The following is a 21,400-nucleotide window of genomic DNA, read 5'->3' as shown; positions in this document are numbered from 1 at the left end:
TCAATTTGAGGAGATTGACTATGAGGAGTCCTTTGCTCCTATATCAAGGTACTCATCCATCAAATCAATCCTTGCTTTGACTACGCAAATGGGGTGGAAGATCCACCAGATGGATGTGAAAACAACATTCCTCAATAGAGTTATTGAGGAGGAGGTGTATATCGAGCAACCAAAAGGCTTCAAGACTTTTGATTGAGTCTCATGTATGCAAACTGAAGTGAGCGTTGTAGGGTATCAACCAAGTGCCCCGTGCTTGGCACACCAAGATCGATAAATATCTCACTAGTTTGGGCTTCACCAAAAGTGAAGCAGATGAAAACCTCTATAATATCTTGGTAGAAGGTAAAACCTCTATAATATCTTGGTAGAAGGTAAGTTGTTGATTATTTTTTTATATGTTGATGACTTGATTTTAACTGGTAATGAGCAACTGACTAGATCTTGCAAGGAGGACCTTGCAAGATAGTTTGAGATGAAGTACATGGGCCTCATGCACTACTTCCTTGGATTGGAAGTATGGCAAGGTGATGGGGAATTATTTGTCTCTCAAGGAAAGCATGTCGACGAGGTACTTCAGAGGTTCTGCATGGACAAGTGGAAACCCATGGAGACTCCTCTAGTGACAAACTGGAGGAAAGCGGATGCCACTTCAGATGAGGAAGTAGACGCTACTGTTTACTGATAGTTAGTGGGTTCACTCATGTATCTTGTGAAAATAAGACTAGATATGTGCTTCGCAGTCAATTAGTTGAGCCAAGCTATGGTTAGGCCAACCAAACTATTTTGGAGGGAAACTAAGCATAGTTTATGGTACCTCAGAGACACTACCCAATTCAAACTTTGGTAAAGATGGATAGGGAGTGAAGCTGTGTGGCTTCATAGATGCAGATTAGGCGGGAGTCCATCAGACCAGAAGAGTACATCAGGTGGAATTTTTAGTGTTGTGTCCGCAACGATTTCTTGGTACAACATGAAGCAAAGATCTATGGCACTCAGTTCGGCAGTAGCAGAATACATGACTGCACGTCAAGCAACATGTGAGGCGATCTAGATTATTCTCTATGGTAGGAAGCTTGAAGTATTATAGCCTCCTTGGCTATAAGGAAGGAAAGACTCGAATTCAATATTAAACCTGGCCATAAACGCACAAAACCAAGACTCGTTTCTCTATGCAATCTTGAATTATAGGTATTGTATTTATAAATGTATTAAGGTGTTTATAAATTTATTTTATGATATATGTCTATATAAGGCAGAAATCAATTCAGTGTACTTTCTTTTAACTACTAAGAAATGATAAGGTAGTTTTATTATGGTATGGTTAAAAGAAATGATATGGTAGTTTTATTATGGTATGGTTCTCTTATTTATCATGTAGGGTTTTCTATTGATGTGATGTCCTTTTTTGACACTCACTTTATATTTTTTTTAAAGGTTTATTTTGTTGCATAATTAATAGTGGCAGTGGAGTTATGCAGTTTTGTAAGTATCAATTGCAAAAGTGGCGTTTTGTAGAATAAGTTGGAAAGAGACCTTTTGCAAAATGACTAGCTTATAATATGATTTAGTTTTGGTTAATATCGCCTAAATTGACAATTGGAAGAAGCATTGTGATCACAAGCGAATCTTATTACAATGTGTTGGGTTTCATTATTATATACATGTTTTGTGATAGTTGTACCTAGTATTAATATATGTTAGTTATTTTGGGATATCATTCATATTTGATAATGATTTACTTAATATTATTTTGCATAATGCTTGCATGCATGACCACATGATTATCTTGATATCTTTGCATTAGTAAGCTAATGTATGCAGGTACTTTATAGCCACATCCGAGCAACTATAAGATGTATGTCAGTAGGCCTCTTTGGGCTGAGCTTGAGACAGTTGCAAGAAGGTCATAGAGCTAACTTAGGGTGTCTACGACTAAGCTATCATTGGACAACAATTCCAACAACATATTGGTTGATACATCCTTTTGGCATCGGTGCAACAATGTAAGGTCTTAAGAAGATTGGTACAATGGGTTTGGACAAATGCTTTATGAGTTTCTTAATGCATATTCATTCGTGAGTAGATACAATGTTAGGAGTGGCAATATTACCTGATTGTGACGTCAGAGAAGATACAATGTTAGCAGTATTACTAAAAGTACAACATTGACAACTAGGGTTTGATGAGAAGATTAAGCAGTGTTGAGCAATGAGGTTGCTAGGGTTTAACATTGATATACATACTAAGCATAAGTAACAGTGATTATAATTCAGTTTATTTTAATTTGATTCAAGAGCACATGTGGATCTAGTCTAAAAATTGTGAAATGTGGTCTGCCGACTGATTAGGGTGGTTGGGTGGTGCACAGTAGGAGAGTGGAGTCTACTTTAGGTCGGATGCTGAGAACACTTCAGAATGGTAGGGTGGTGCTAGGGTAGGATAGTGCCTGCAGAGGGTGTCGGTGCATCCCTTTAGTTGGAGTTGATAAAACACATCCTAATTCAAATGCTTTCTTTAAGATTAGTCATCACAAATCCAAGGTGGTAGGGCGGTGTTACGAGGTAGGTTGCAACCTATTGTGGGGGTTGGATCCTCCAACCAGTTGTAGCTAGTGAATTGTATCTCCATTGGGTTGTAGCTGACAAACCATAGTAGGTCGTATCCTATTGGGGGTTAGAGCCTCCATCTAATTGGTGTTGGTAAAACATATATCCATATATCCATATTTGTATTTAGGGAGTTTGGGGCTTGTGTGATTGCACTAAAGAGATGTATTGAATTAAATATAAAAAAAATTCTGTGGTTTTCTCCTGCATTGGGTTTCCACGTAAATATCGCGTGTATTATGTTTTTTATTGTGCATTGTTGAAGGGAATTGTTTATTATTTTTGTTATCTGATATTCATTAATGTGAACTTAATGCTTTGAAGATTAAATTAACTAATTGGTAAGAAATACTAAAATTTCACCCCCCTCTTAGTATTTCCAACAATTGGTATCAGAGAAAGTTCCTTCAGTAGCAACTTAACAACTGGAAGGTAGATCTCAGAGTACAAATATGGGAAAATCAAAGAAGCACACTGCCAAGCATTTAAAGGAAGTTCAAAGTATTGAAATAATTTCAGATCCTATTATTGCTGACAAAGAAAATGACACAAGAAGAGTGCTATTCATGGCTAGAGACAATAAGAAGGAAGCTCTTGAAAAAGAAGATGAAGAGATGAACAAGATAGAATTTCAAAACGAAATTGTCAGAGTTATAAAGGAGCTTAAGGCTGAAGAAGAAAACATCAAACTTTTGGAAGTTAAACTTAAGATTAAAAAAGAACATGCCAAAAGCCTCAATAAGAAGAATGAGTAATTAGAGGAGATCATCATCGACCATAAAGTGCAGCTGGAAGAAGCCAAAAAAGTTGAAGAATATAACAAAGATAGGAAGAACATAGAAAGGGAAAATCACACACTCAAGGAAGAAGTATATCTTTTGAAACTGCAAGTGCAGGAAGCATGAAGGAAAGAGAAAAACATGGCAAGACAACTAAAGGAATTTGGTCAAAGGTACGTATATGAAGTTGATAAAAAACAAAACGAATTAGATGTATCTTCAACAAAAATTAGTAGGCTTAAAAAGGAAATTGAAAGGCAGAAGGAACTAACACAATTTTTTAACAGAGAAGTATAAAAGGTAACTCTTCTAAAGCTTCAAATAGAAGCAAAAAGAAGAGGACAATTCTTGAAAAGTTGGTTTCAAGAAGACCTTGCTCAAAATGAAGAAGAACTTGACGCAACCCTTATTGAAATCAACAGGTTCACAAAATAACAAGAGGAACAGTTGTAGGCTATTGAAAAGAAAGATCAAGAATTGGCTTAGTTCAAGATGAAGGCAAAAGAAGCAGGTAAAACAACATGTGACGAAGGTACAAGCTCCAAGTCCCCTCAAATCAAGATTGACAACAAGAGCCCTTAGAGGAAAAATCAAAATGAAGGACAAAATAAGATTAAAAGTAGTGTGGCTCCAAGGAATAATGTTTAAGCAATCAAGAGCAAGGATCAACAAAGGACTGTACCAACTCCAAGGAAGAATGAATACAGAAGATCATCCAGATAAGATAAATCATCCAAGTACGCTAATTTGTTTAATGGTTCTTGTTTTTCATGTACTAATTTTGGACATATGGCTAGGGATTATAAAGCTTATGGCAAGTACAATTATCAAGGGCATTATCAAAACCCTAGAAGTAAGGTTGCAAGAATGCAAGGCAAGATTCATGATGAATTTGACAACAAAAAGTATATGTGTTGACACCTAATCCTCTGCGATTGGGTGAATGTGGAAGGTGAACAGTCATCAAGAAGATGAACTGATCAGTTACATTCATGTATATAACAATAGCTACCTAATGAAATAAACACATCAGTTTTTCTGCCAAATCTGGAGTTACTCCTGGCCTGACATGGTATCAGAGCCAAGTTCCAGATTCCTTTTTTTATTTGGCGTGCCTTGTAACTCCTCTATTCCATACTCTGCCATAACGCATCTGCCTGGCCTGAACGTTTGCCTGGTTGGTTAACGCCTGACATGGCCTGAACGTTTGCCTGGTTGGTTAACGCCTGAACGTTTGATAAGGCTGCGTGAATGATGGAAGGAGGCTACGTGAATGTTCGAAACCTCGCGGCAGACTCTTTGCGCGCATAAAGATTCCATGCTCGCTGCCCTGGTGCTCCGCCATTTGCCCAAAGATGATAAGGATAGCCAGAATTCCGTCGTCAGAATCGACAGAGACGGTGAGAGGTTCGTTCACATCTTGAATTATCTACGCAGCGGCACCGTGTGGCTGCAGGACGTCTGGCTCCTGCGCAGGCCGATTTCTTCTGCCTCAACGGCTTTAATGCCCTCTGCGTGATAACGCTTTGCATACCCATCGAATACCCAATGCTTTAGCATTGATCTCTTTGTTTTTCCGTTTACTGTATATGCATTAAGCCTAACCTGTGTGAAAGATTGGGATGCCAGAACATCACTGTTTGGAGCTGGAAATGTCAAGGACGAGACGTTCATCGAGTTACAAGTAGGAGCGAGAGCCATTGCTCATCTTCTGAGCCCGAGAGCCATTGCTCATCTCCTGGCCTGAAATACCATTGAACGCTGCTTGAAATACCATTGAACGCTGGCGACTCCGCATATGACTGTGTGAAGCATTGATCCCGGAGTGAATTAACTGTGTGATTCGCCACAGGTCCCAGGATCTCTTCCGCCATGGATTTATGATTATGGGCCTGTTTTTTTTTTGCCATCGAATGTTAGTTCTCATTCTGGTTGAGTCTGCACAAGTTTCTGAGAAGTGCATACATTTGGATTGTATACATGGACTCCTTTAGGACCGGCAATATGTGTGGATTTTGAAATCAATGTGTATTGCTACTGCTACATCGTTTGTTTCAGAGGATTATAGTTTTTAAGGCTTGGAGATGCTGATGAAAGAATTTAAAATCATCAGCGTTTGATTTGAATGCCTATAGTATTGCACAGTTTTGTTCATTCAAAGCAGTTGTGGAGGTGACATAGTAATATTGCACAGTTTTTTTTTTTTTTTATCATTTGAATGGTAATGCTGCTTTGAAAAGTTAAAGCATTAAAGTAATATGTAATATTGAAGTGAGGAAGTTTTTTTTTATCAGCAGAAGTATTTTTTACAGAATGCATTCAATCATCTCTATGGTAGGGATAGTTCTCACTGGCAAGGAGAACTATCCTGAATGGTCCAGGATGATAAAACACACTCTCATCTTCAATGAGTTGTGGAAAGGAGTGTGTGTCGGAGAAGGAGACAATGAACCAGTGCAGCCTACATCAGACAAATAGCTCGTCATTTGGGAAAACAAGAACAACAAAGCTTATGCATTAATTGCAGCATCTGTAAATGAAGAAGTAAGTCACCATATTTCATCATATTCAACTGCCTTTGAAGCTTTACAAAAGCTGAAAGAACTTTATGACTCACATTCTGCACTTGAAGTTGTTCAGCTCATGATTAAACTCTTCACTCTTGAACTGAAAAATAATGATCCTCTTGCTCTTGCATCTGAAGTAAAATCCATAATGCATGATATCAAATCCACTAAGGTTGAGCTAGATATCCCTCTTATTGCTTTTCTCAAGGCACTCTATCCTACTTACTCCAATTATCTTGAGTCTTTACAAGCAAATGGAAATCTTAAAGATATAACCTTTGATTCTCTTGTGAAAAAGTTTGCTGAAAGAGAGAACCTTTGGAAAGAAGACAGTCCCTGAATCTTCTGAAGAGACTGTTTTCCTTGCTCATAAAGAAAAGCATCCTACTCAAGATTCTACAAGAGGAAGAGGTGGACGAAGAGGAAGAGGAAGATATTTGAGAGGCAGGGGGGGCAGACATTCTCAAGGAGAAAAGGCAGATCTGCATTGCATTCGCTGCAAATGAAATGGATCACATGATGCTTCTACATGCAAGCTACCATGGGACAAAATTGAGCAGAAAAGAAACCAGCAGAAAGGTAAAACTGATGATACAGACAAAGGTAAATCACCTGAATCCGCTCACTATATTGAGGCACAATGTAACATTGGAGTAAATGAAGATTTGTTTAATGCTTCACTTGCTTCTTTGAAAAATGATTGGTTGCTTGATTCAGGAGCAACCTGTCATATGACTCATAGGAAAGACCTTTTTGAAGATTTCACTGACAATGTTGATGGAGCAGTATACTTTGCAGATCAGTCAAAAATCAAGCCATCAGGGCTTGGCACAATCAGGCTTAAACTGCCTGGTCTTCCAGACTTTCTTCTGGATCATGTTCTATATCTCCCACAACTCAAGAGAAACTTGTTGTCCTTGGTCCACATCCACCAGCAAGGTCACTGCATTCATATGTTTGATGGTAAGCTTGAGGTAAGAAAAGCATCTGACCACTCACTTGTTATGAGGGGAATAGAAGAAGAAAGGCTTCTCAAACTGCAAGGAACCTCTACTCATGCACAACATTTCTCATATATTTCTCATCATGAAGAAGGTACACTTCCATCAAGTTTATTATGGCATGCTAGATTTGGACATTTAAACTATGATAGTCTCCGCTTATTGAAGAAAAATGGTGTTGCTGGTTTGCCTACAATTCCTAAAAAACATAAGCAATGTGATGCTTGCATTCTAGGAAAGCATAGCAAACAGTCTTTTCATGATTCACATTCAAGAGCACATAGGAAGCTTGAACTCATTCATTCAGATTTATGTGGTCTAATGCCTGTTCCTTCTGCAAATGGAAATAAATATATCATGACATTTATTGATGATTACACCAGAATGTGTTGGGTTTATTTATTGAAGAACAAATCTGATGCTTTTCAAACATTCAAGAATTTTCATAAATGGATTGAAAATGATGCACAATCTTATATTGGGTCTATTCGCACTGATAATGGAAAAGAATATACATCAAATGAATTTGAAAACTATCTCCGCCAACATGGGATCAAACATCAAACAACTGTGCCTTATAATCCCCAACAGAATGGTGTAGCTGAAAGAATGAATAGAACAATCTTGAATATGGTACGATCCATGCTTTTCTTCAAAAATGTAAAGATAATGTTTTGGGTTGATGCTGTTCTATGTGCTACATATATAAAGAATAGATGTCCATCTAATGCTATAAGAAAGAAGACTCCTTATGAATTGTGGTATGGACATGTTCCTTCGGTAAAACATCTCAAGATCTTTGGTTCCACCTGTTATGCTTTGATACCAAAGGTACATAGAAACAAACTTGGTGCTAGAAGTCGTAAGTGTATCTTCCTGGGGTATTCAAACACCTCTAAAGCATACCGCCTCTATGATGAAGTAAATAAAAAGTTCGTTGTATCTAGAGATGTCATTTTTCTTGAATCATCTAAATCTGACAATGTTGTTGAGCGGCAACTTAATCGCCTAGATAGATTCGCAAAAACGAAATCATTTCAAGAATTTGATAATCAGATTCCACATCTTGAAGGGGGGATTCCTATACTAGATCAACATGTGGAATCTTCTTCTGAAACACAATCTCCCCTGCATGAAACTCCAACAACGGATGATGCTTTAAGTGATGTAATTGATAGAATTGGGAGACTCAATCTTGATTCAGTCCCAACTCAATCAACAGAGCAGCCTGGACCATCTCAGAAAGGTCCCCCAAAGTGGCTGACAAAGACACTTGAAAGTGTTAATCCTGATGAAATTGGAAAAACAGGAACTAGAAATTCAAACCGAAAAAATGGAGGTGATGTAGATGACTCTAATTCACCTGTTGATATGGATGTTACTTATGATTGTGAATTGAACTTGTCTACAGATTTTGGACCAACTTTCTTCAAAGAAGCTACTTCTCATGATGAATGGAAAGAAGCGATGCAAAAGGAGTATGATGCTCTCATAAAGAATGGCACTTGGAAGCTGGTTGACCCTCCATTTGGAACCAAACCAATTGGCTGCAAGTGGGTCTACAAGAACAAGTACAAAGCTGATGGCTCACTTGACAAGCACAAATCTAGGCTTGTGGCAAAAGGTTTTGCACAGAAGGAAGAGGTCGATTATGAGGAAACTTTTGCCCCCACAGCAAAATGGGCCACCATCCGGACACTCTTTGCACTAGCAGCTCAGAATGGTTGGAAAGTCCATCAAATGGATGTAAAGACTGCATTCTTGAATGGAGATCTAAAAGAGAATGTTTTTATGTCCCAGCCTGAAGGATTTGTTGTGAAAGGACATGAACAAAAAGTATGCAAACTTGTGAAGTCCTTGTATGGCCTCAAACAAGCACCGCGATCCTGGTATGAAAAACTAACTGAGCATCTTCTGAAATTCAACTTCAATCATTTTGATCTTGATGATGCAACTTTATTTGTCAAGAAAGTTGGCAAAACAGTTGTATATCTTGTGGTATATGTAGATGATCTTTTAATGACAGGGAACAATGAAAGCTATATTGCATCCATAAAGAAAGAATTAGGAAAAAGTTTTGAAATGACTGATTTGGGCTATGTTCATTACTATCTTGGCATTGAAGTAACCCAACATCCAAAATCCATATTTCTTTCTCAAAAGAAATACATTGGAGATTTGTTAAACAGATTTGGCATGACAAAGTGCAATCCTCTTTCTACTCCAATGGAAAAAAACTTAAAGCTCACATCTATTGAAGGAAAGGAATTTGAGGATGCAACAAAGTATAGATAGCTTATAGGAAGTCTCATCTACCTCACTACTACCAGACCAGACATTTCATTTGCTGTTGGAATCCTCTCCAGGTTTATGCAAAAGCCTTGTGAGGGACATTGGTCTGCTGCAAAAAGAGTTCTAAGGTACTTGAAGGGAACTCAAGACCTTGGAATCAAGTATATACAGGTGGACGACTTCAGCTTGATTGGATACTTTGATTCAGACTTCGATGCAGACAAAGAAACTGGAGTATCTACTTCAGGATATGCTATGAGTCTTGGATCAGGAGCTGTCTCTTGGAGATCACGCAAACAATCAGTTCCAGCAGATTCCACAACAGAAGCAGAATACGTGGCAGCAGCTGAAGCAACGAAATAAATTGTGTGGCTCAAGAAAATTCTTGAAGATTTGCAGGTAAAACAAGTATAATCAACTCCACTCATGATTGACAACACCTCTGCAATAAAGTTGGCCAAGAACCCAAAGTTCCATGATCGTACAAAGCACATCAATACTAAATATCATCTGATCTGACATCATGTTGAGGCTAAAACAATCCATCTTCGTCATTGTTCCACAAATGAGCAAATTGCAGACATCTTCACCAAAGCGCTTGGAAGAGAAAAGCTTGAAAGATTCAGAACGATGCTTGGACTCACCAACATCCCCTTCAGATTAACGGGGGGAATGTTGACACCTAATCCTCTGCGATTGGGTGAATGTGGAAGGTGAACAGTCATCAAGAAGATGAACTGATCAGTCACATTCATGTATATAACAATAGCTACCTAATGAAATAAACACATCAGTTTTTCTGCCAAATCTGGAGTTACTCCTGGCCTGACAATATGTTTTTTGCTCCATCGTTTAAGCCAAATGTTGAATGCTACAAATTACATAACAACGGACATAAAACTTGATATTGTAGGTACGAGATTGAACCTTCCGTGAATGAAAACCCTAAAATTAGGTACAAGAAGGCCCGAAGAAGAAAATAGATGCAAGAAGACCAAGAAAATGAGAAAGTCTTAAAAGTCATGCTTTCAGGTTTTGTAAAGGAAAATGTGCATGATGAATCTTTGATAGAGGATGTTGAAGTTCAGGATGATCAAACTGAAGAGATGAGTGATACATTACTATGAAGAATCCAACTTCTTGAATCCTTCAATATTGAAGAGGGGGAGTCTATGCAACGACAATTGCTGTTTGAGGATCTATCATTGACAGATTGACAGATGGAGAAAGTATTTAGAATGGCATTCAACATTATGAACAGTTTCATTGAAGCAGTTTTGATAGACATAGTTACGGACAAAATCACGTCATTAATACACATTGACAGGTAGAGTTAGCCATGGAAATCCATGTCAGGGGGAGACAAGTTGTTGAAGACAAGATTGAGAAAGGAATTTTCGAAGCAGACATGCATCTACAGGAAGACATAGCAAGGCATTTCTTCAGGGGGAGCATAGGTAAGTTATAGGTCCATAGGGAGTAGGAAGACTATTAGGGGGAGTCACCCTTTTCCATTGATGTCAAGGGGGAGATAAATTATGAGAATAAGATAGAGTATTGAAGTTAGGGGGAGCAATGATCGTAGGGGGAGTATGTGTGCTTCCATCAATGACAAAGGGAGATATTATTGAATGGTGTTGTCATTGATGCCAACATTAATTAATGAATTCTCTCAATATGGCGTGAAACACTAAATCTAGGGTTTGGATTCCCTAGGTAGTGAGTATAACCCACAATTTTTGGAATTTTTGAAGCAACAAATCAACGAATCTACCTTGGAAATCCTTGTCATTATATTCTCCTCGTCGATATGTTTCTAGTGGTATGTGGCACCCCACATGGTTCTTCACAGATTGTGAGATATCCTCGTTTGAAGTTGAAGATCCCAGCCCATGGGTAAAACACCAAAGGGCCTTGAGGTGGCAACATTTCTTTGATCAAAGCCCCCAAAATTCAACCCCGGTTAAGGAATGAGATAAATATTAAAGTGAAAGGAAAGTATGTAATGACCTTGTTATCCTCCACAATATCCCAGGCCGAGGAGGCGATCAATAGAGGTAAACTCAAACCAAGCTTTCAATTTGGTAGCTAGAGCTACCAAACCAGAGAGGGCTCTCTATGAAATCACAACCATTGTTTGATTGGAATGTAAAAGCATATTAGGCTAGGTATGCTAGGATCATGTAGGTTTTTAGTTTGTAGGGTTTTGATGTTGGATTAGGGATGAAAACTATGTAGCTAGGTCAAAGTATCAAAGGGTTACATCAACAAATATATGGAGGAGCAAGGCAACAATACTTTTGTGATGGCTTTAGGGTTTTGTTGGTGTAGTGTAGGGTTTGAAAGAGTAAGAAGGTCTTAATGAGCACATGCACCATGAATTCCTTAGTTAGGAAGGAAAAGGACACAAAATGACTTTCCCATCAAAACAACTACATGAAAAGAATTATTCTTATAACCTTTAAGGAAAATCACCGAAGAAATAAGGCATGGAAAAGATAGATGTATATCATTCATATAAAACTATAACAGAGAAAATACATCATCACAAACTCACTGCACATGAATTCCTAGATAATAGTTGCAACTACTCCTTTGATTTCCTGAATAAAGAGTTGAAGTACAAGCTACAAGTGTTCCAACCTCTGATGTCCAACCCTCCAAATGACTAAGAAAATGATACATATAGACCAAAACAACATCTCCCTTCTCTCAGGGGTCGAATCCATGAGTGGTGGAGTAGTTCCCAAAATATCTCTAACCATAACCTAATGACTAGGGAGGTTAACAAACTCTCCTCTTAATAGAAAAACTGATACATTTGACCAATAAAGACATTTACAAGCATGTATCTACTTCACTTTCACTCTAACTAAACCTATTTACACCTCTTTACATCATCACAACATAAAAAATGACAAATTACATCAGTGGAGGTCAAATATGGACTAAGTCAACTGAGGAAAGTGGCTTTTAGGTGAAAAAGCAATGAATTTAGGAAAAAGCAGAGCATGCCAGGAGAAAACACAACGAAATTGGTAGAAGTGACTTTTGGAGGCCTTCCTGAGGTCTAAATCCTGATCTAAAAAATGATGGAGATAGATCTGGATCTATGATACATGATAGAATCCTTAAGAATTGAAAAAGGCTGCTCCTAGCTCTTTGAAAATTCATTCTCCCAGAGGTACTACAAAAGCGCAACGAACTCTTCAAAAAGAGGGCAGAGAGGATGTTTGAGTGGTTTTTGGCTTTTTTCACCTACCAGAACTTGCTGAAAGTTTTCTCCCAAGGGTTAGAAGTGATGTACAAGTGATAAAAAATCCAAATATGCAAATAAATTGTCATTTGGAGCTCCCCATCAAAAGCGTAGCGTGGGGCACGCTACCCTTTTGGACAAAAAACTGTGTAAAATTTATGGGTTTTCTACAAAAATAGGTCTTAAAGATGGAGCGATATATATTTAACCCTAAGGATTTTTGGAAATATGAGAGAGGTTTTTGTATATAAGGATGTTTTGAATCAAAAGCTTTCTCATTGTTTGGAAATTAATTTTAATTTTCTGGTAGTACATGCTACAAAACGATGGCTAAAATAGGAAATTAACTTGAAAATGTTTGATTTTATGACATAGGCCTCCAAGAAGGTTGCATATCCCCAAATCTATGATACTTGTGTAAAAGATGAAGGATGTTTTTGTTCGCTGGTCTATTATTGACAAAATCCTGTTTCATGTTTTTCAAGTTCATCTCCATTTGGTCAGAAACATACTGTGAAGAAAAATTGTTCCTATGTGCAACAAATGATTTTTTAATGTCCCTTTGACCTAGTGGAGGAGATGAATCACTCTCCTGCTCTTTATGTCTCTTGAGATATCTTGTCCTTGGACTCCTTTATGCTTCCTCTAATCAGTGGTTGTGGTCTCTGGATCCATTGTGAAACCTTAGCTCAATAGGAAGGGAAAATAGGGGTTTTGGGGAAGTTTTAGGAATGGAGGGAGATGAAGGGTTTTGAGGGTGTATAAATTCTTGGGAAAATTTATGGGGGTATAGATAAATGTTAGGGAGTGTAGGGAGGTGCAATTTTAGGGAATGAGTGAGGGGAAGGGGTTCAAAAGGGCACAACACAGGCCTAGCCTAGGGAAGTGTAGCCCATGCTAGGGTTTGTGGGAAAATGATGAGATTGAGGGATATGAATGAGGGGAAGTGTTTAGGAAGGTGTATAGTAGGTGGGGGAAGGTGAGTGAGCCATAAAATTAAGGATTTTCTCAGCAATTTATCAACGAGATTATGAAACGAAGAAAATGCAACCAAAACCCTAGAAGAGGGAATTGATACTTCAGAGCATGAACTAAAGTGAAATAGGGTATAATATGACCCACTTACTTGCCAATGATAGTCTAGAACCTGAAATGATGATTTGGATTTCCTTGGAAAAATGCAACTCTTTCTTTTGATTGTGGAATGAGGAAATGAACTTGTGTTTTGGTGTTTTGTAGCTTTGAAAAATTGCTTTCTCTTATGGTGGTGTAGTGGACCCACCATGTACTTTCATCATCTGATTTGTTTTGTTAAAAAACTACAGAAATAGATTTTTTTTGCATATATTACATCTTGACGAAGATAAAAACATACTTTAGAAACCTTTATTGAAGACTTCTCACTATTACTACTCCTTTACATGATGATTGTGATGGTGAAATGACCAATTTCCATGATTTTAACCCTATGACCTAAGATGACGCAACATGGAAATATGAGCTGAATGATGACCATGTCCATTGAGCATGGAGGTGAAAGGAGTAGTAATAACCTAACTGACCTAACCAGTGACCAAATTTTTATTTGAAGACCTACTAAAACATAAAAATTTCTCCTAGGACCCTAACAAAAGATTTGTGAGAGCATATTTGATCACTGGTGACTGACAAGACTGACAGACACTAACATTGGCTCCAATTGGGGATGTGAGATCCTTTAGGTGTCAAGAACACTGTTGACTAGGTAGCCTCATCCATTCGGCATGGAGTCGTATATAAAAACCCGACACTCAAATCAAACTGAAAACTGAACTGTACATCGTCAACTGCAAACTGGAACTGAAAAAGCTACTCAGAATGTTGAGATTATTCATCACACCTTACCTACATTAGCTGATCCATAAGATTCTCACTCAAATGATATAAAATTTCTAATAAAGCCACGAAAGGAGATGGCCACTCATTGAAATTCTGCTTACATCCTCTATAAGCAGACATAATGATGTACATGTAAGCAACTCACAATGAAAAATAAAACCAAGATTTATGTTCACAAACAAAAGAACATTCACCTTCTCCCATGCTTGTAAAAGATTGCCCAAGGTGTCTTGAAAATCACGAAACATTGCCTCTTTTGATGACTTCAATAAATCAGCAAAAGGATCTTCAAATGGATGATCTGATAGGTTACACTTCCTTTCTAGGCAGTCTTCTTACCATGGTTTCGAATTTTCATCTACATCCTTGCTTTCTTGGAACTTCAACTTAAAATTGTCATAACAAGGCAACAAGACTTGCAGTGACCTTTGTGATGAATGTGATGTGATTTATGATGAACAAGAAAACAATGATGTTTGCTGAGCTAAATCTCCCTTACCCCTTTTTCAGGCTTATAAACAACCAAAGGAGGACCACTCTAACTGCAAAACTCATCCAAATAATTTCCTACTGGATCACTGCAAATATGAGGAAGTTGTTGTAACCTATTGTGGATCGGTTATGATGAAACTACATAATCTTGTATAAGATCTTCATGTTCGACACTTTTAGCTACATTTTCAAACTTAATGTTGCTTGGTAACCATGATTGTGGACTGAAAAATGGCTCTATATTACAAACAACATTCTCAACAATTTTAGGAGAAGGTTGCCAATTGTTGTCAACTTGCTTATTTGCTTCCTTGGCTACCTTATAGTTTTCTCTTATTTTTGCAAATGAGGAGAAACACAAGGGTAAGAAGTCGAGATCAGGAAGTTCATTGTCTTCTACATGCTCAATATCAAAACTGAAGGACTGCTGATTTCTAATCTTGGTAAAGTTTTCTCTCAGAATTTGACATGAAGCGAAATACAAGGGAAAAGACCTTTCACTTACTTTGAAATTTTCTGCATTTTCTTCATTGCTGTCATGATTGATATGCAGAGGCTGAGTGCTATATTTTTGCTATTGTAATTGAACTTCTTCCTCCCAAAAACATGTTGTTGATTGCCTTGAAGAGTCAACCTCTATCTCAACAACATAATCACCATCATACTGATCATACTTGGGTAAATCATCAATATAAGGAATGACATCAAGCATACATATTAGATCAGCAGATTGATTCTCCACGGGTTGATCTACAAATCCACTTTCATGGTTATCCATAAATGAATACATAAAACAATCATTTTCTGGTCTATGGTAATTAGAACGAGTAGGAAATGATTAGGTTCACAACCTCTTCTTCTTCATCAATAAGTGGGACATGGTGTTTCTGAACAACAAATTCATCTCTCATGGTGATCTTTTGCATCATCTATTCCCTTTTTCTTACCAAAATTCCGAGCTTCACTTCTGAAGATGTCAGGTGTTCCTTCTCTATGTTCTCCCTCTCTACCTCCTTCAACTTGGAGCTTTTGACCAACACATTAGCTTCCATGGCTATTTCACTGTTTTGCATTTCTTTGAGTGTTGTAGTGTTCCTTTCTCTGAATTGAAATGCCATTTCCGAATCAAAGGCATCCGGGTAGTGTAAGAGAGCTAAACCGGGAGGCGGTTTTATATCAGCAGGCATTGAATGGTATACTTGATTGAATTTAGCTGAAAAGTGTTGCACTGTTTCTCCTAGTTGTCTTTCCAAATGATTATATTCTTCTAAAATCAGAAAAGGATTCCTCTTGATCACCCATTTATCAAGGAATACTTTCAAAAACTGATGGAAATCGAAAATGCTTGCAGGTGGTAAGTTTTTGAACCATCGCTTAGCTTCACCTTGCAAAGATAAAGAAAAAATCCTGATACTGACATCATCTTCTTCAACCTCAGAAAGGTCGAGAAAATTTTCAAAATTCTGAATGTGTTTTTCAGTAGTGATGTTACCATATTCTCCATCAAACCCGTGTTAGCCTCACTCTTTTAAAAATCAATAATAAATCCAATTATTAAATTAAATAAATAAAATCATGAGAATTCCTCAAACCAAGGGTTCTAGTTTGGATGAGAGATTCTCTCCAACTAGCTCTCCTAAATTAGTATGTAAGTTGAGAAATTGTCTCAACCAAGTGAGTCTAAGATAGACGCACTATCTTAAGACCACTTTGTCATGTATTTAAATGTATTATTAAATTATTTGAATAAGAGAGAATTACATGAGCATGAGAGACCATGTGATGGCTCTCTGCCTTTTCTATCAGTGTATTGTTCTGTGAGTTAATTTGCTGTGCATATTGTGCATATGGTTTTATCGCTGTGTGATTTTCCTTCATGTGGTATCAGAGCTTAAGTTTTGTATTCAAAGGGAACAATATTAGGACCTTCGCTCTCATGGGCTGAAACTGCACCATGTGCTTTTTCATCCTTGCGTTTTGATTCAACAGCACATGCTACAACCATGAGTTCACTATCTGGTTCAAGATAAACAAGTGAAACAAGCTGCTCCCCAATGGAAACCTCCAATTCCTAACAATCACGGCTCTGATCTTTCGTGATAGCTTTTACGAATCGAATCTTCAGTTGCAAGGTAACGTAGATGGCCTAATCCCAATAAAGAATAATGATCTTGTTGCTCCTTTCCATCAACAGACTTTTTCTTTCCTTTAAATCTATAGGAATCATAGGATGTTGTAAAACCCTGATCTTTCTCACTAGACTCACTTTTAACATCAGTCTCGTCATCAATGTCTTCCTTATAACCACATAAATCTGCATTAGGTTTTCACAAAATAATTCAGTGCTCCGGAGACTTTCGGTGCAGTGATGTAGATTCTGAAATGAGCTCTCCATCTTATCATTATAAGAAATCTCTAAATTGTCAACATTTGCATTGATCTCCTCCCGTCCTTCAATTCCTTGCCATGACTGTCATTTTTAAGGTCATCTTTTCTGACAAATTCATCAGTCTTTACACTTTCTGGAAAGTCCTCAATATTCACATTGTAAGAAATTTCCATTCCTCTGGTATTCTCGTCTACTGACTTATTTTCTCGTCCTTTGCACTGAGCTGTGATCTGAGCTGCTGATTCTGCCATCTCTCCCGCTGCCACTATTGCCACAAAACCACAAGCCCCGTCAATGCAGCGGAAATAGCAATCGGCCACAACACATTTGCTTCTCGAGTCTGGGATAGCAAAGAAGCTGCATAGCGTTTCCACCAAGCTTCACAAGGAAGGTCATTCCCACTGTTTTTCTTAGCTTTGGAAGCTACAGGAGAAATCGATGAGATATAATAATTTTGTTGTTTATCCTCATTTACAGAGAATGGTTTTGAAAGACTAAAAGATTATTCTCGAAGACTGGAAGGAAGCTATCTCTATAAAACTAGCGGGATTATTTGGTGCAAGATTCTTTCCCGGGATTGTTAAAGTCATTTTCTAAAATGAAAAGTCTGCAGCCCAGACCCATTGAAAGACGAGGGAATGGGTCATGTGAGACTATTATAGGCCAATTCCACGATCGATAAAGAAGCCATTTTCCCTAGAAAATCCGGTATAGGCCCAACATGGTTACATGAGACAAATACAAGCTATTCAGGTTAGCTGATCCTTGAAACGAAGATTCAATATTACTGGATCCTTATGGAACAGAATATATTACCATGCATGATATGGAAGGAACGCAATAATTGATTCTTAAGCATTACCATTATAGCCCACTTCTCCCCCATACTACGAGTGAAAGGGAAAATGTAAAAACTACCATTAAAGCAGCCCAAGTTATATCGACTATATCAATACGGATCATGTTCTCTAAAAAATAATGATTTCATCATCGAGATGATAAGGGAAATATTAACCATAGTGCAAAGTTGAAGTTGAAATGAATGGTCCACCTTTGGATTCTGAACGTTATTGACGTTCGAGCTGATATGAGAGATCAATAAATCCATTTGTTCATTGACCAACAAGTTACTATAACTAACTCGAGGGTCGTACATTCACGACGGAATCAGGATCAAATGTACGTAACTCACTATCTATATTGGTAATATGTACCAATATGTCTCCAGAGGTTCCGTAATGGAAATACAAACTTTTCCTTCCATTTACTTACCTCAACAAGGCGACACCCGGATTCGAACTGGGGATGGAGGATTTGCAGTCCTCTGCCTTACCGCTTGGCTATGTCGCCGAGATATGGGAATCCCATGGACAGATCGAATCTTTTGTCCTTTCAAGTCATTCGTCCGTCCTTTAAGTATAGTATGAGATGTATGCTAAAGTCAACCATAAAGGAAATGGATCTAATTTGTTCTCCGTCTTTCTTTTGATCTGACTATTTTCATTAGGAAATTTTCTAAGTGAGATTAACATTTAAGAATGGTTTGATTCATTCATTCTTAGCTCCATTTCACGTGGTTGGAAGAAAGTATCAAAGTACCTCTTCCTTATCCTTTTTTTTTAATTGGAAGTATATCTGGATACGGGTAGAATTTCATGGGATATAGTGAAGACTGAATATAAATCCGAATCTTTTTTGTCGGATTGATCCATATAGATCAATTGGGAATAATTTAATAATTTTTTCTACAGATGGGAAACTTCCAATGCGATTAGATGAAAATGAGGGAGCGTTTACAATCCCTGAATTTGGTAAGATACAATTTGAAGGATTTTGTCGTTTTATCGATCAGGGCTTGATGGAAGAACTTCATAATTTTTCAAAAATTGAGGATATAGATAAAGAAATTGAATTCAGGCTTTTTGGTAATGAATATGAATTAGCAGAATCTTTCATCAAAGCGAGAGATGCTGTATATCAGTCCCTTACATATTACTCTGAATTATATGTACCAGCAAGATCGATTCCGAGGGAAGACTCCATCCTTGTGTCGCATTCAAATTATTGTATTCCAAGGACAGGAATTCCAGACTCGTCAAGACCACAAAGAAATCTGTTGGAATAACATTGCAATTGTTCGTGCCCAGATAGGCATATCACAATTTTGCTAGCCCATTGAAAGTGGGTAAGGCTCCTGAGAGCTTGTTCCTCTGTAGCCCAATGTTATATAGTTTTGTGAGTTGGTTGAAATTGGAAGGCAGGGTACATGCCAACCCAACTTTTCGGACCTGAATCTGGCCACTCTGGGCCCTAAGCAATAGATATATTGCCACTTCTGCCCACAGGGATTCGTGCCAAGACCTGAAGCCAATGTTGAGTTGCCATTGCAAGAGATTTTAATTTGTTCTGAGCAACTAAAAGAAACTCTAAATTCGGAAGTTCAGGAATCCCAGGCTACTTCTTGATGAAGAAGAGATAAGGAAAAGATAATCGTTCCATTTCTATGCAATTGCAGCTACGTGCAGGCTGATATTGGTTTTCCAAGGTAATTTTTGGAAATTCTATTGCTACTGAAAACTCTATATTAATTATAAGACTTACTTGTAGTGTGGCAGAGCAATTGTGAAAATATTTTCAAATAAAAGGGATCGATGAAGATCATGTAGGTGAATCCCAAAGAGAGATAACAATGTCTACGGGTGGAAAAATGATAATCACAAATTTTTGTTGAGAGGAGACATGTTCAAAAAACCAAGTTCAATTTGATGGACAAAAGAGATTTAATTTTTGTTTTTTAATTATTGGTGGCTGCGTTTTTTGTTCTGGAGAAATGAGAGGGAGGAGCATTGCATGTCACTGCATGATGTGATCTCGAGGTTTATATGAAAGTGGATGGTATGGATGCTGTTTTATTTGCACGAGCCAGCAAGAAGCCAGCCAGTGTAAGCTAGCAAGAATCCAGCCAGTGTGAGCCAGCTTAAGCCAACCAATAGCCAACGTAGAGGACATAAAAAAAAAATTCTAGCTTCTTAAAGTTTTTTTTAGGAAATTTAAAGTTGAATCTAAGAAGTGAAGAAGCCTTTGCTGGAGAGATAAGTTATATTTATTGTTTGTAAATTTTTGGAGTAATAAGGAGATTTTATTTGAAGTTTTTTAATGGAGAGATAAGATGTGAAGAAATAAGGTATGGTTTTTATTTCTAGTTTTGAAGTGATTTATTTTGTAATTTTTGGAGTGACTCAATCAATTCCATTTCAAAGTCAAGTCAAAGTTAAAGTTGTAATTGCGAAGTTGCTTCAAGGGTGTGTGAGCTTGGAATTATCATTGTTTGAGAAGTTTCAATGGTAATGTTGTGAAGGTGAAGAATGATGTACTTCAGTAATTAATAAAATCATAATATCTGTGGTGCTTGTGTCCTAGATCCGTCCGAAATTGAATAAGGGGATCTTAGGTACACCGTGTGTAATGAATGCATGTTCCTGATTTGTGTTCAAATTATCTCTTTGCATTATGCTTAAAACAACTACATGCACATAAGTACACAAGCACAAAGCGTCACATCAACAACTTGATAAGATAATCTTCCCAGTAAACACATTTTAGATCATGTAATCAAAGCAATCAAGTTAAGGACGCTACAAAAATCAAGTATTTCAAGCCAAGACGACATTTCTAGATCAACATCCAATCAAGCTGTCATCTCCATCAACAATTTTTGCAGCCATTCAACAACAATTTTTTGGAAATTGCACTTGCACCATTTTTAATAAGCTCAATACAAAACTGTAACTTGAAAATCATCATTTGTAAGTTGGATTGTAATCAAAGACAAATTGAGTTGAATTGTACGAGTGCATTCTCGGTTGTAACCGACACCCTAATTTGAATTGTTAAGGTGAATACATTAAGTCAAGTAAGTCTTCCACTGAGTCATCAAGATTGAACTTGTCATTTGTCTCTTGGGTGCATTTTTGACAATGTTCAACACCCTTTCTTTTTTAAAAAATCAACACATTCAGTGAGTACATTCAAGAAAGCACAAAGTGTCAGTAATCAATCAAGTAAGTGCAAGCAAAGGAAGCAAGCGTGACTTCTAATCTTCAAGTAAGCGTCAAAACAAGCATGTGTGTACAAAAAGCG

General features: G+C 37.5%; 1 non-coding gene across 1 annotated transcript; it reads right to left on the bottom strand.

The window, feature by feature from the left end:
- Positions 1–18,539: 18,539 nt before the first annotated feature.
- Positions 18,540–18,610, bottom strand: TRNAC-GCA (transfer RNA cysteine (anticodon GCA)). Its single transcript has one exon. It is a non-coding gene; the product is annotated as a tRNA-Cys (tRNA).
- Between the last annotated feature and the right edge of the window lie 2,790 nt (positions 18,611–21,400).

Source organism: Pinus tabuliformis, chromosome 4_2 (assembly GCF_031772625.1).
Source record: "Pinus tabuliformis cultivar Carrire ecotype Pingquan chromosome 4_2, CPIR1, whole genome shotgun sequence".
Taxonomy (NCBI): domain Eukaryota; kingdom Viridiplantae; phylum Streptophyta; class Pinopsida; order Pinales; family Pinaceae; genus Pinus; species Pinus tabuliformis.
Note: the sequence above shows the minus strand (reverse complement) of the source record. Positions and strands in the feature narration are given on the sequence as shown.